Source organism: Scyliorhinus torazame, chromosome 16 (genome assembly GCF_047496885.1).
Source record: "Scyliorhinus torazame isolate Kashiwa2021f chromosome 16, sScyTor2.1, whole genome shotgun sequence".
In the NCBI taxonomy this organism is placed as follows: Eukaryota; Metazoa; Chordata; class Chondrichthyes; order Carcharhiniformes; family Scyliorhinidae; genus Scyliorhinus; species Scyliorhinus torazame.
The window spans coordinates 106915420-106930388 of NC_092722.1; the positions used below are offsets into that span (position 1 = coordinate 106915420).

Here is a 14969-nt window from a genome sequence, read left to right on the forward strand (position 1 = left end):
GCCGAGGTAACTGTGAGAAAGAATTTGGAGACATAGTACTGAGCAACAAGAGGATGGCTCAAAAGCTATAATAATCTTTATTGTCACAAGTAGGTTTACATTGATACTGCAATGAAGTTTCTGTGAAAAGCCCCCAGTTGCCTCATTCCGGCGCCAGTCTGGGTACACGGAGGGAGAATTCAGAATGTCCAATTCACCCAACAAGCATGTCTTTCGGAGCACCTGAAGGAAACCCACGCAGACAGAGGGAGAAGGTGCAAACTCTGCACAGACAGTGACCCAAACCGGGAATCAAACCAGAGACCTTGGTGCTGTGAAGCTAGAGTGCTAACCACTGAGCTACCTTTCTGCCATAAAACAAATAACATCGCTAGGTGTGGACGGAAACCCACCTGTACCAACATGAGAAAGAATTCAAAATGTTACATCCTAATGGGACAGCCAGAAGTGACAAGTGCACACCTGATGCAAGACTTTGAATACATTTGACAGATATTTCATGCATTTAATGAACAAGTTCTTCGAGTTCATTTGAAATTGTGTGACTGCAGAAATTACGGTTTGGGATGATGCAGTGTTTTGAAGTATGTGTATTATACAGTAGCTTAACAGTGCTGTAATTTAGAAAAAATGAATACTTCACGTTTCCATATAGTATCTGACAATTGCGAAAATTTGCCCTTTAACTTCCTCTAACTGAGGAAGGATAGTTGCAGCTGGACCCTCTCTTGGTGTTGAACCACCTAAAGAAACCTTGTACAGGTGTGGAAACTGAAGTTGGAAATGCGCTGAAAGGCATCCCTTTCTTTCCTCCGCATCGCCATCTATGTCTCTCTGCATTTTTCTGCCTTCTGTGTTGATGGCAGAGTGTCCGGTTAGGTGCAGTTTTATGGGCACATGAATCTCTCCAGTACTTTGTCCATATGGCCAAAATTGTAAAGGTTACCTGGTATGTTGTGTGCAACATCTGAACTTGATCCAGACATAACTGTAACACATAACATAATATAACATGCTGTAATGATTCTATTTGTTTCTATAACCGTATGTGAATTTTGCAGTAAAAAAGCAGTGATCAATAATAGGAATGTTTGTTTTTCTTTCCTTTCCACTATTCTTTTCTGTTGACACTTTGCTTTTTTTTCTCTGCTCTCCCTTTTTGTTTTTATGTCACTTTATGTATCGGACTGTCTGGTTTTGTACTTTTTGTTTTCTCTCACTTGTCTTTTTGTCATTCTTTCTGTCTTTGTCGTTTCATTTAAAAAAAAATCTTCACTTTCTCCTTTTTCTAACCTTTCCAGCTTCATCTCGCTCTCTTTTTCTAGCTACCTTTCTCTGCTTGTCCCATCGTATGTATCCCTCCATCTTCGTCTTTTCCCTCTTTCTTCACTCCATGCTCTCTCATTCATCTTGTCCCACTTGCTTTTCTGTGCACATTCTACCCTTCAATTTTCCCTGCTGCCATCTCCAATCCAGTCTTTCTCTTATCATCTCTCTTCAATCCTTTCTCTGCCCTTTTTTCATCGTCATTTTTCCTGACTTCTCTGTGGTTTATCTTTCATTCCAACTTTCTCTGTCTTTCGTATTCTTCTCTGTTTCTCATGCTGTTTCATTCATGCTCATTTAAATGATTTCCTGTTTGCCAGTTCTCCGGTGAGTCGTTTGTTCTGGTGAATTGACCTGTCTTGGACTTTTGGTCTCTTTCCTTCTATTGCATTTGCACATATTACTCATTCTCGCTTGCTCTTGTGCACACTTGTATGCTCTCATTGTTCTATTTCTTGCCCAAGAACACTGAGACCAGTTCTGTCACCTTGAGTTCCACTTTATCTTAAATCAGCAAACTTTGCACGCACAAGAATTCAAATCTAGGATTTTGCTAGCCATTTTACCGAACTACTGAGTTCATCTTTGAGTGACTGGGAATGTGACTGTCAGTTTTCTATGTTTATATAATGCTTTTTCTGTAGATCAGAAGAGAAATACCTTGCTGTTAATTCTACATGTTAAAGGAAATCAATTTAATAAATTTGAGTCTTAAAGGCATTAAAAAAATTTATCAGGCTTTTTATAGCGACTGCACATGTGTAGGTTTTGTATTTAACAAAGCATAAAAAGTTACTCCATATAATTACTCTTGTATTGAAATTAATATTCAGTTGGCCTGGAAAAATCTAACATTTCTAAGAAACAATCTACCATTTTGTTAGTTGTCAATTTACAGCTGGACATTGACAATTCTCAGTCCCTTCAGCACGTTCTGTTCATTTTTATGTAACAAGATGATAACCAGTCAATCAATCATTTTTTAACATTATTTCATTCATCATCTGCCCATTTATTTGGTTAACTGATGAGCAACAGTGTCCTTTTCTCTATCTACTCACTTGACCAATAAGAGATTGCAACTTCAACATTGGTGCATTTATCCATGTTACTAATTGTAAAAGCACCTACTCTGTAAAAGTACCCAGCACCTACTCTGGTTTGCATCTGTCTCAAATCGGAGGTTTCGTAGATTATCATAGAATTTACAGTGCAGAAGGAGGCCATTCGGCCCATCGAGACTGCACCAGCTCTTGGAAAGAGCACCCTACCCAAGGTCAACACCTCCACCCTATCCCAGTAACCTCACCCAACACTAAGGGCAGTTTTGGACACTAAGGGCAATTTATCACAGCCAATCCACCTAACCTGCACATCTTTGGTTCTAAGGTTCTAAGAATTTGTGCTTCATTAATGGGAAGAATATCCTATTGGGGCTTTCTTAAAGTAATCTGAAAGTGGTGCACCGAGTATTATCATGCTGCTTTGTCAGAAGTGAGGAAAATAGATTTTCATGACTATGAATCACCTTTCTGTTTTGCACTTCCTTCTAAAGTGCCATCTTCTAAAGTGCCACCTGTATGTACATGACGTGGATGGTATTCTCACCATGGTGCTTCACACTAAGACCAATATTACACAGTTAAGTACTTATTCCATCAAAGGATAATCTTTGTTATCCGGCATGCCCTGGCAATGGGAGCTGCTAGTTTATCAGTCCCCCATTTTCATTCAGTGAGAGAGCTTCCAGGATGATCATATTGGTATTGACGTCTCATGAATCGACTAAGCGGTGCCAAGGGAAAATGCAGAGCAGTGGTGGGCTGAAACTGGAGTAAGAACAGGACCGTTGGCAATTACTGGTGAGTTTGACATCTCCAATCAAAAAACAGACAGACCCAACCAACCCGACCCTAGAATTCCGGTTAAGAGAGAATTTGGGTTGGTTGAGTGCCAGGTAACAGAAATTTTACAGTTGCTTTCTTTTTATTTGTGAACTGGCAAGCTAGTCTTTATTGTGGGGAAAGCAACCTTCTGACAGTTCTGTCATAGTTTGGCACGGTGGCACAGTGGCATTACTGCTGCCTCACAGTGCCAGGGACTTGAGTTTGATTCCCACCTCGCGTGACTATCTTGTGGAGTTTGCACTTTCTCCCCGTGTCTGTGTGGGTTTCCCCTGGGTGCTCTGGTTTCCTCCCACAGTCCAAAGATGTGCGGGTTAGATAGATTGGCCATGCTAAATTGCCCCAAGGTGGTGTTACAGGTATAGGGTGGGGAATTGGGCCTAGTTCGGGTGCTAACTAACTTGAGTTAGTTATTGCAGAATCAATGTGACGAATGGCCTCCTTCTGCACTGTAGGGATTCTCTGAATTTCTCTTCCATTAATAGACCAAAAAAGCATGACTTTGAAGCGAGAACTGAAGAAAAGTTCTTGCTTCTGAAGCATTCAAAAGCACTCACAATTATTTAAATTTGTCAGTTTGATTTGGTGCATATCAAATTTGTAAATAAAAGTAAGTTTCTCTGAGGGAAGAGAATATATATAAACCTTGCTGCTTTCATTTTTTGCTAGTTGTTGAATTACAACTGCGATACTGTTCCTTTTAAGTGTTCTGCACAAAACCAAGACAAGGTTAGATTGATTCTAGAAATTCACCAGATCCCCAGACTTCATGTCTGCACCCACTGATTGTACTTCAATACTGGAAAGTCTTGGTTAAGTGAAAACAGCTGGATTGTATTTGTGTTCAGTGCAGAGTGGTGTATCATTGCATGCTTTAGCAGGTAAAATAAATTCTTCAGGAGCCTGAAATTTGAATCCTGTGAGACAAAAAAGAAAGTATTATCTCTTAAAATCTGGGATAGTTCTGTGCTACCAGGCATATTAAGCTAACATGGTGGCCCAGACTTGGAAATTGTAGACTTAAAAGAAGGAATTTAATATGTCTTTCCTGTTTTCAGACATCCCATTGTGCTTCGCGGTATTTCTGAAATGTAGCCACAGCTGTAACGTAGGGAAGCTCAGCAGTCAATTTGCACACAGCAAAGCCCCACAAAAAGTGGAGATTAATGAGCAGGTAATCTGTTTGATTGGTGTTTGGAAGTGGTGATGTCCCGGACAATACCCTCCCTCGTCTTTGAGAAGTGCCATTGGACCTTTTACACCCAACTGAGAGAGTTGAAGAGACCTTGAGATACAATGTCTCAGCAGAAAGATGGCATCTCCATCAATACTATTAGGACAGAAGTGGAGATGTTTACCGATAATTGCTCAGTGTTCAGGACCTTCGCATCGCCTCAGACAATGAAGCAGCCGAAGCCCACATGCAAGATTTTGGATTTGTCAAATGAGTCGCTGAAATAAAATTTTGTGAACTTCTGATTTTCAAGCGAGTGTGCCACAATAAGTCAACAACTTCACCTGGTGATCTAGATTGGATTATTTTAAATATTTGAAATTAAGTTTACTTATTGCTCAGTGGGAAGTTTCAGATTTGTTTAAAATAGAACAAAATAATTCCAAATACTTAAATGCACCACATTTAATCTGGGAATATATTGAAAATTATTTGGACATTTGTAAATTAAGGTAAAGTTGCCATAGTCCCAGATGACCATAGACTGCTTTCCCCTTTGAGGGATTTAACCTGAGGATCACCCTACTTCAGGCGAGGGGCAAGGTTGAGAAGGCGGGCCTTCATGAATAACCTCAGCTGGTACAGGAATTGAACCCGCACTGCTGACCTTATTCTGCATCACGAACCAGCAGTTTAGCCAACTGAGCTAAACAGGCCCCCCTCAAGGTGGTGATGCATAACTGTTATAACCCTTCAGCAGGCCAACGGATCGGCAACCTCAGAGTCCCTGTGGCCTCCCCTGTGTATGATTTAGACAGATTGGGGGGGGGGGGGGGGGGGGGGGGGGCTCCCCCCCCCCCCCCCCCCCTTTTTCCTAGGACTGCTGGAACACAAAGACCCCGGCCTGGGTGTGGGATGGGGCGCGGGAGACCCTTTGGGGAATAGGACGTGTAAATAGTAAGGAGAATAAATTGTAACTTTTCTACAGTCGTCGCTTCTGAGTGGTTGCTTGCCTGAGACTTTACAGCAACCTTCTTGAATCTCTACAATCCATATGGTATAGGCACACCCACATTGCTTATGAGGAGAGTGTTCCAGGATTTTGAACCCGGCGATGGTCAAGGAACATTGCTTTAGTTCCAAATTCGAACAGTATGATGCTTGGAGGGGAAAACACAAATGGCAGTGTTCCTCTTGTCCTCCTAGGTGGTAGAGATGACGGTCTGGGAGGTGCTGTTGAAGGAACCGTGGCGATTTGCAGCGTTGCATCTTTTAATTGGTACACAATGTTGTTGGTGGCGAGGCAGGCAACTTTAAGGGGGAGAGTGGCTGCTTTGTCCTGGATGAGTGTTGTTGGAAGTGTACTCATCCAGTCAATTAGAATGTGTTCCATAACAGTCCTGACTTGTGCCTTGAGGTGGTGGACAGGTAAGATGGTGGACGGGTTATGGGGAGTCAGGAGGTGAGTTTCTGATCAATGATAATCCCCAGTATGCTGATGGCATAGGTTTCAGCGATGTAATGTCAAGAGAAGGTGTTTAAACTTTCCTTTATTGGAGATGATAAGAACTCGGAGCAGAAGTAGACCACCCGGCCTTTCAAGCCTGCTCCACCATTCAATGGGATCATGGCTGATCTTTTGTGGACTCAGCTCCACTTTCCCGCCCGAATAACATAACCCTTTATTCTTCAAAAAACTGTCTATCTTTATCTTGAAAATATTTAATGAAGGAGCCTCAACTGCTTCATTGGGCAGGGAATTCCATAGATTCACAACCCTTTGGGTTAAGAAGTTCCTCCTAAGCTCAGTCCTAAATCTACTTCCCCTTATTTTGAGGCTATGCCCCCTAGTTCTGCTTTCACCCGTCAGTGGAAACAACCTTCCCGATTCTATCCTATCCATTCTCTTCATAATTTTATATGCTTCTATTCGATCGATTCTCCCCCCCCGGGCATCCTTCTAAATTCCAACGAGTACAGTCCCAGTCTACTGATCATTGCCTAGCACTTGTGTCATGCGCATGTTACTTGCCGCGTAGCCGTTCAAACCTGAATGTTATCCAGGATTTTGCATGCGATCTGAGGCGATGTGAAGTTACTGAACACTGAGCAATTATTGGTAGACATCTCCACCTCTGTCCTTATGATGGAGGGAAGGTCCTTAACGAAGCAGTTGAAAGTGGTTGGGCCGAGGACATGACTCTGAGAAACTCTTGCAACAATGACCTGGGGCTGAGATGCTGAGCTTCCTGTGTGCTAGATATGACTCCAACCAATGGAAAGGTTTTCACCCTGATTCACATTGACTTCAATTTTGCTCGGGTACCTTGATGCCACGCTCAGCCAAACGTGGCCTTGATGTCAGGGACAGAAACTGCTACCTCACATCTGTGATTGAGCTCCTTTGTCCATGTTTGGACCAAGGCTGTATTATGGTTTGGAGTCGAGTGACCCTATTGAAACCCAAACTAAGCATCAGTAAGCACTCTATGCTGTTTGCCTCTATTAAAGAAGCTAAGAATTGCATGTACTTTCATAATAACCGTCTCAATTTTTGCCGTACCTTCAAAATTTGCATACATAGGCCTCCGGTCTCTCTGTTCCTGCACCATCTCTAAAATTATTGAAAGAAACCGAGAAACGTACCATTTCGTAGTCTGAGAAAGCCATTTATCCCTTGGAGCCTGCTCTGCCATTCAATAAGGATTTGTCTGACCTCCTTTGTGGTGTCAGCTTCACTTTGCTGTCTCTCTCCCCACCTCTCAAACCTTCACTCCCTTTTTTTAATCGAATAATTGTCTATCTCTGGCTTGAATAAATTCCATGATCCAGTCTGTACTGCTTTCTGGAGAAGAGAATTCCTTGGTGAGAATTTGTTTTCTCATTTTATTCTCTGTATTGCCTCCTCTCATTCGTGCTATCAAACGCATCACTTCACACTTTTGTGATAAATTTAATCTGGTATGCCGGTGTTCCTTTTTCTGTCTACGTTCTTGCTTATTACAGTTTTGAGTTTCATGTAACCTGCAAGCTTGGAAATCATGCCCAGTATACCCAAGTCCACGTCAGTTAATTATTCATTTGTGGGAGATGGACATCACTGTCACGGCCAGCATTTATTGCCCATCCCTGTACAGCTGACTGGTTTGTGAGGCATTTCGGAAGGCAGTTACGAGTGAATCACATGACTGAGCGTTACAAATCATATATAGGCCAGACCAGGCAGAATTCTTTCCCTGAAGAACAGCAACGATCCAGATGAGTTTTTACAATAACCCGGTCATATCATGGCCAATATTACTGGTGAGTTTTCTATTCCAATTTTTAAAAACTAACTGAATTTAAATTCCTCTGTTGCTGTGGTGTAGTTTGAACTCAAGTCTCCAGATCGTTAGTTCAGACCTGTGGGCTACTTTGCTACTGAACCCCCATACATATGAAAAAGAGTTGTAGTCCCAATATAGGTCCCTGGGGAAAACTGCATACTTCCCTCCTGTCTGAAAAAGAATATATTAGGTCTGTGTGAACTTTGATCGACCAGTACTTAGCGCATGTTAATAACACCCTCACCACTGTACGATAATGCACTGCCACCACTGCAGGAAGATGTAATTACAGAATTACCAGTTAACATAGGTAGTTTCTATTTTCAATAGAGATATAGAAATTAAAAATGGAAAGATAAAAATAGGGACAGAACGTATTATTTAACATGGGCCTGGTCCAGTTATCTTCCAACTTTTAAATTATCTTTGCCTGAAGATGACAATTGATCTTGATTCCCTTTTGTGCAACACTAAGGGAGATGGACCAGCAATATTAAAAATCTTACTACATCTGAGAGCACTTAATGACACTCAAGCTGTGTGGGTGGGCCTATATGTAAGAGAAAACAATGAGAGTACTTGGATTACATAACTGTTACACCTTTTGTGTTGCTTCCTATAAACTTTGGCAAATGAGCGATAAGAGAGTGATGGGTCGTGGGAGGGAGAGCGAATTTGCGCTGAACGGGGAATATGACTTTATCTTTGCTGTTGTCATGCCACTTCAGTTTTCAAAAAAGATCAGTTTTGAAGCTAGCTAATTACCTTTGTTTTGTAAACCGGAACGGCGAATGCAAATCTGAAACATATAATTCTAATTCAAAGTTGAAAGATAGTGGAAGCAATGGACAGAAATAGAGAAAGCCAGACTGACCACTTATTTTTCGCATTAATTCTAAATTTTCTCTTATTAACCAAAAAGTTTGAATTTTGATAGCAAACAAGACCTCTTTGAATGAATGGATAAGATGGGAAGATAGTTTAGGAGGCGAGCAGGGGAAACTGATTGGGGTGAGGAGGCCTTCGATATCTTCACATTTGGATTCTCTGTTTACCATTGATATTTTTAAAAATAAATTTAAGTACATAATTCTTTTTTTTTCCAATTAAGGGGCAATTTAGCATGGCCAATCCACCTACCCTGCACATCTTTTTGGGTTGTGGGGGTGAGACCCATACAGACACTGGGAGAACTTGCAAACTCCACACGGACAGTGACCCGGGGCAAGAATCAAACCCGGGTCCTCAGTGCCATGAGGCAGCAGTGCTAACTCCGAGATCAGCCATAATAATAATAATAAGAATAATCTTTATTGTCACAAGCAGGCTTACATTAACACTGCAATGAAGTTACTGTGTAAATCCCCTAGTCTTCACACTCCGGCGCCTGTTCGGGTAAACTGAGGGTGAATTCGGAATGTCCAAATCACCTAGCAACACATCTTTCGGGACTTGTGGGAGGAAACCGAAGTGTCTGGAGAAAACCCACGCAGACACAGGGAGATCGTGCATACTCCGCACAGAAAATGACCCAAGCCAGGAATTGAAATTGGGTCTCTGACTTGTGAAGCTACAGTGCTAATCACTGTGCTACCATGCCACTTTTAGGTGTTGGATTAACTGAAGTGAAAAGATGGATGGAAACTAGGATAAGTTGATGAACTGAGCAATAAAAGATGAGAATAAAAGATTGCAAGTGGGAATATGAATATTTTATTGAGGCATTTGTAATTTTAACAATTTTAAACATCAAATTTAAACAAAAACACAACAATATAACCAAAAAACTCCCCGGGCACAAACTCCAGCCAACATGGCTTACACAAACAGTGCCACCATCCCCAACCACCCCTCCGTTGGTTCTCCTCTCCTTACTCATCTCTCCCATCCCCCCCCCCCACAGCTTAATTTTCCTAGAAGAAGTCGATGAACGGCTGCCACCTCCGAGCAAACCCCTGCATCGAACCCCTCAAAGCACATTTAGTTTTTTTGAGTCTGAGAAACCCCATCATGTTGCTAACCCACATCCCCGACTTCGGGGGCTCCGAGTCCCTCCAACCTAGTAAGAACCGTCTCCGGGCCACCAGGGAGGCAAAGGCCTGGACGTCGGCCTCTCTCAACCCCTGGGCTCCCAGGTCTTTTGACACTCTGAAGATCGTCACCTCTGGACTCGGAACCATCCTCATTTGTAATACCTCTGATATGACATCCAAAAACCCCTGCCAGAAACCTATCAGCCTCTGACATGCCCAAAACATATGGACATGGTTTGCAGGACCCCCGCACAGCGCCCGCATCTATCCTCCACCTCCTCAAAGAATCTGCTCATCCGGGTCACAGTCATGTGTGCCCTATGGACCACCTTAAACTTTATCAGGCTGAGCTTGGCGCACGACGAGGGCGCATTAATTCTCCTCAGGGTCTCCTCCCATAACCCGACCTCCAACTCAAGCTCTTCTTCCCACTTTTTCTTCACCTCTTATCGGGGCTCCCTCCCACTTCTTCAGCTCCTTATAGATCTCTCAGACCTTGCCCTCTCCTACCCCTGTTCTTGACACCACCTTATCCTGTAGTCCCTGGAGCGGCAGGTGCGGGAAGGCCGAAACCTGCCTCCACACAAAATCCCTCACCTGTAGATACCGGAACCCATTCCCACCTGGCAACTCAAACTCCTCCAAGTTCGGAAAACTCTCATCAATAAAGAGATCTCCAAATCTCTCGATCCCCAGCCGCTTCCATCTCCAAAAGCCCTCGTCCAGCCCCCCCGGAGCAAACTGGTGGTCATCACATATCGGTGTCTACACCAACCCCCCCTCCAACCCCATGAGCTGCCTCCACTGTCCCCACACCCTCAGGGCTGCCACTACCACCGGGCTTGTGGAGTACCGAGCCGGCGAGAACGGCAGAGGTGCAGTTAACAATGCCCCCAAACAAGTGTCCTTACATGATGCCACCTCCACCCGCTCCTATACTGACCCCTTCCCCACTACCCACTTCCTGACCATCCCAATGTTCGCAGTCCAGTAGTACCCGTCCAAAGAAATCCCGAGATCTCTGCATTCATCTTTTTGAAGAATGCCTTGGGAATAAATATTGGGAGGCTCTGGAAAACAAACAAAAACCTTGGGAGGACTGTCATTTTAACTGTCTGTACCCGCCAATGACAACGGGAACGTGTGCTACCGCCGAAAGTCCCCCCATCATCTATACCAGTTTATGCAGCTGCTCCCACTCCTGCGCCACCTCGATACCCAAATATCGAAAGCTCACTCCCACCACCTTGAATGGCATCTCACCCAATCTCTTCTCCTGCCCCGTCGCCTGGATCGCAAAGACCTCACTCTTGCCCATATTCAATTTGTATCCCGAAAACCGGTCGAATTCCTCTAATATCCCCATAATCCCTCCAATTTCCCCCAGCTGATCCGATATGCACAGAAGCAGATAGACCGCATGAAGTGAGACTCTGTGTTCCACCCCCCTCCCTGCACTATCCCCTGCCAGACCTTCAATGCTCTCAAGGCCAATGCCAGCAGTTCTATAGCCAAGGCAAACAGCAGTGGGGAAAGTGGACATCATTGCCTCGTCCCCGGTACAACCTGAAGTAGTCTGATCTCACCCGATGCGTCTGCACGCTCACCACCGGTGCCTGGTATAGCAACCGAACCCAATCTACAAATCCCTGCCCAAACCCAAACTGCCCCAGGACCTCCCATAAGTCTTCCCACTCCACCTGATCAAAGGCCTTCTCTGCGTCCGTGGCCACCACCACCTCAACCACGTGCCTCTTTGGAGGCAACATAATTACATTAAGCAACTTCCTAATGTTGGTCGCCAAGTGTCGCCCCTTAACGAACCCCGTCTGGTCCTCCCCGATTACCCCTGGGGCGCAGTCCTTGATCCTTGTGGCCAGGACCTTCGGCAATAATTTGGCATCCACATTTAACAGGGAGATAGGCCTATATGATGCACAATTTTCCGGATCTTTATCCTGTTTTAAAATGAGGGAGATCGACATCGCGGGGAGCACTCCCAACTCCTTTGCTTCATTGAAGACCCTTACCAACAATGGTCCCAACATCCCGAGAACTTGTTATAAAATTCCACCGGGTACCCGTCCGATTGCCTTACCCGATTGCATCCACTTCTACAAGCCCAATTGGGGCCCCCAAGCTCTCCATCAGCTCCTCGTCAACCTTGGGGAACTCCAACCCTCCCAGAAAGCTCCTCATCCCTCTTCCCCGGCTGGGGGTTCCGACTTATACAATTTGCTATAAAACTCCCTAAACACTCCATTCACCCCCACCGGGTCCAAGACCGTGTTCCCTCCTGTGTCCTTCACTTCCTCAATTTTTCTCGTCACCTCCGGCTTCCTCAACTGGTGCGCTAACATCCTGCTCGCTTTCTCCCCATACTCCTATACCGCCCTTCTTACCCTTCGCAACTCCGTACCTGTGGATAACAACCCAAATTCCATTTGCAGCCTCTGGCATTGCTTTAACAGCCCTTCTTCCGGAGCCGTTGCATATCTCCTGTCCACCTGCAGGATTTCCTCCACTAGCCTTTCTATCTCCACCCGCTCCGCCTTCTCCCTGTGTGCTCGAATCAAAATAAACTCCCCCCTGAACACTGCTTTCAGTGCCTCCCAGACCATACCTGCCAAAACATCCCCATGCCATTAATCTTAACATGCCCCCGGATGGCCTTCCTCACCCGCTCACACACCTCTTCCTCCGCTAATAGTCCCACATCCAGCCTCCGTTATGAGCGCTGACCCCCCTCCCCTTGCTCACACGGAAATCCACCCAGTGCATGAACACCACTATTGCCAAATACTCGACATCCACCATCCCTGCCAACAACGTCTTATCCACCACGAAAAAATCTATACACGAGTGCACCTAGTGCCCATGGGAGTAAAATGGAAATTCTTCTGCCCTTGGCCTCCCAAATCTCCAAGTATCCACCCCCCTCCCAATGCGCTCCAAGAACCCCTGAAGCTCCTTAGCTGTAGCAGACATCCTTCCTGACCTCGAACTCGACCGGCTTGGGTCACTGTCTGTGCGGAGTCTGCATGTTCTCCCCGTGTCTGCGTGGGTTTCCTCCCACAGTCCAAACATGTGCAGGTTAGGTGGATTGGCCATGCTAAATTGCCCTTAGTGTCCAAAAAAAAAGGTTAGGTGGGGTTACTGGGACAGGTTGGAAGTGTGGGCTGAAATGGGATGCTCTTTCCAAGAGCCGGTGCAGACTCGATCGGCCGAATGGCCTCCTTCTGCACTGTAAATTCTATGATTCACTCACTATTATAACCTGCCTACTCCCCATTAGCTGGGGACTAATGACTATCCCACAATCCTGTGGCAGTATGAGCTTCCCCAATGAGGGGGGGGCGGAGAAACCACTAGTAAACTCCTAGTATAAATATAGCTGGCCAGTTCAGGAACCAGCAGGAAGGAGTATGTAGCAAGGGAAGTTACTGCTACTGTTATGTATATATGTTATAGTAAATAAATGTTATTACTTTGTATCCTTAAAACTCGTGCTGGATTCTTCGTGGCCCTTACAAAACTGGCGACGAAGGTTAAAGTGAATCGCTGTCTACACTGCTGAAGCCACCTACCTGGATTTTTGTTGGATACAGGTTGGAAGTTGTTTTCTATTATACCATTCCTCTGTACGGACGTTTGGATGTTTTTGATGCTGCGCTGGAAAGCTGGAACCAGTACACACAACGGATGCGTTACTATTTCCAGGCAAACAATATCACCGAAAACGAGCGCCAGGTGGTCATATTGCTCACCGCCTGCGGCCCGCATACGTTTGGGGTGATTAGCAGCCTTACGTACCCAGCTGCGCCGGACACCAAAACGTTTGATGAACTTGTGAATACAGTGGGGCAACATTTTAACCCAACCACGTCCACGATAGTCCAGCGTTACCGGTTTAATACCGCTGAGAGGACCCCTGGAGAATCCCTTGCCGATTTTCTATCCAGGCTACGCAGGATTGCGGAGTACTGTGACTATGGTGAGACCTTGTCAGAAATGTTACGCGACCGTTTGGTTTGCGGTATTAACAATGCGGCCACCCAGAGAAAGTTGTTAGCGGAGCCAACATTGATTTTTCAACAGGCCATTCAAATAGTATTGTCCCGAGAGAGCGAGGAGTGCAGGAGCTATAGGGAATGGAAGTGCATGCCTTGGGGCGCAACTCCTTCCGTCCGAAAACGTCCCCCCGCAGTCCTGCGGTACCTTGGGCGAGGCGACGTCTGGACCGACGCCAGTGGCCGTCGGACATTCCTCCCCGAAGGGAGCCTTCTCCAGAGCCAATGGATGAGGAGCCATGTCCGTGTCAGACTTGTAGGCGCCGACCCCGTCGCGGACGGCGGTCCTGGGGGCACCAGAGCTGTCGTTCCGACTGAAACTGGGACCAGCCCAGGGGCCGTAACTGGGACCAGCCCAGAGGCCGTACTTTCCATGTGGATGAACCTGCGGCCACTACTCCAGAGGACGTGGAGACGGAGGACGACTGCCTGCAGCTGCATTGTGTGGCAGTTCCCCGTGTGGCCCCCATTAAGGTGACAGTACGGGTCAATGGCCACCCGCTTGAGATGGAGTTGGATACTGGCGCAGCGGTCTCCGTGATCGCCCAGAGGACATTCGACCGCATCAAGCAGGGTATACAGACCCTTACATTAACCGACTCACAGGCCAGGTTGGCCACCTACACGGGGGAACCACTGGACATTGCAGGAACTACAATTACCCCTGTTGTCTATGGACGCCAGGAGGGGCGTTTCCCACTTATCGTGGTGCGCGGCCATGGGCCCAGCCTGTTGGGTCGGGACTGGTTGCGCCATTTGCGGTTGCAATGGCAGCACATCCTCCAAACAGTTTCTGAAGGGTTGACTGAGGTGCTAGGACGATACCCAGATGTATTCCAGCCTGGTTTGGGGAAAATAAAAGGGGCCGTAGCCCGTATCCAAGTTGAACCAGGAGCCACGCCGCGCTATTTCCGGGCGCGCCCAGTGCCTTACGCCTTGCTCGAGAAGGTAGAAGGGGAGCTCACTCGTTTGGAGAGTTTGGGTATTATCAGGCCCGTCTGTTTTGCTGACTGGGCAGCACCAATTGTACCTGTAATGAAGCCAGATGCCACAGTTCGCTTGTGTGGCGACTATAAACTTACAGTGAATACGGTTTCCCGACTCGACCGATATCCAATGCCTCGCATAGAGGATCT

The 14969-nt window shown here is 45.8% G+C and overlaps 1 protein-coding gene and 1 long non-coding RNA gene across 4 annotated transcripts in view; one reads left to right on the top strand and one right to left on the bottom strand.

The window, feature by feature from the left end:
- jmjd1cb (jumonji domain containing 1Cb) overlaps nt 1-14969 on the top strand; it is a 592917-nt gene that overhangs the window by 5560 nt on the left and 572388 nt on the right. The window lies entirely within an intron of this gene.
- LOC140392400 (uncharacterized) overlaps nt 1-14969 on the bottom strand; it is a 167348-nt gene that overhangs the window by 987 nt on the left and 151392 nt on the right. The window lies entirely within an intron of this gene.